The sequence below is a fragment of the Elephantulus edwardii genome, unplaced genomic scaffold, assembly GCF_000299155.1.
Source record: "Elephantulus edwardii isolate Elephantulus edwardi_28Jun2011 unplaced genomic scaffold, EleEdw1.0 scaffold00257, whole genome shotgun sequence".
NCBI classification, from domain to species: Eukaryota; Metazoa; Chordata; class Mammalia; order Macroscelidea; family Macroscelididae; genus Elephantulus; species Elephantulus edwardii.
Window position 1 is genome coordinate 943,262 of NW_006400007.1, and position 1,481 is coordinate 944,742.

A 1,481-nucleotide genomic window follows, 5' to 3' on the forward strand; every position below is an offset into this window, starting at 1 on the left:
CTGGGGTCTGTCTCAGCCTTTTGCTTTGCCTGCTTCAACCTCTTTGTATCTACTAGATGCTTCTGCAGTTCTGTATTTCCTTATCATGATCACCTGCAGCCTGTGGGGAGCCAGCAACACTGCCTCAGTCTCATAAATCTTCCTACTTCTCTCTGTCACTGCTGAATAATCATGATATTGGATGTGGCACCAACTCAAATGGAAACAGAGCATGTTCTGTTTTACATTCTCCTCATGTTATCTAACACACCTTCCTTCTCTAGAAAGTTGCCCTGGAGGAGGATGCTAAAGAGAGGAAGTTTCAATGTTTTCTTCTTTAATTGTCACCATCGAGAACAGAAAGTAAGGCCTGCACTAATCATATTCACGTAGAACCCAAGGAAGGTTAGCACCACTCATATATGGGCAGAGTCCATCGTATTTCAGTCCAAACTCATCTTTACTTGATTACAAACTGTGTGAGAGATAAATTGTATGCTAGTTTATTGTTGCCAGGTACCGTTGAGTTGCCTCTTTTTTTTTTTTAAACAACTTCTATTTTGTGTGTGTGTGTGTGTGTGTGTGTACAGTCAAATCAGATCTGACTGGTACAGGAGGAGATTGTTCCTCCTTCTCCAGCAGAGCATCTGGTGGCCTCTTGCTTTTAGTACAACAGAACTAAATGTGCCTGATCCTGAACTGTCCTAACAATTTCTGCTTTAATTAAACACATTGCTGCAGTCACTGTATCAAGTTATCTCATGGCGAGTATTCTTTTTTAGCTGACCCTGTACTTACTTTACTAAGGTTGAGATCTTTCTGCAGAAACTGGCTACTCCTATAGAGTCATTTGTTTTCTAAAAAATGTGTTCACGATGAATAAGTCATTGGTCATAAAAAATTCTATTTTGAGCTATGGCGGCCTAATGGCAAGAAGCTGCACTGCAATCCCAGAGCCGTGCAGTTCGAATTCACCAGATGCTCGCCTGGAGAAGGAGTGACAATCTCCTGCACCAGTCAGATCCAATTTGACGGTACACATGAAAAAGAAAATAAAATTTATAAAAATAAATAAATAAAAATTCTATTTTGCATTATGTTTATGTCCTACAAATACATTCATGTAATAGTGGAGTTAACAGAAGGCAATATTATTTAACTCTTTTAATAATAACCAAAAATACTGAGGGAAAGAATTTCTGGTTATGGCGCCTCAGGACCATAATTTTAGGGGACACAAAGGTCATTTGTTGTTGTTGTTGTTGTTGTTGTTATGTGCCTTCGAGTCGCTTGCAACTCATAGCGACCCTATGTACAACAGCCCAAACTCCGCTCTGTCCTGTGCCAATTGCACTGTCTCAGACACTCCCATCCCAATTATCCTAGTCACTGAATCAATCCACCTCATAGAAGGCCTTCCTCTCCTGCGCTGTCCCTCCACCCTCCCAAGCATGATGTCCCTCTCCAAGGACCGGTCTCTCCTCACAACATGTCCAAAGTAT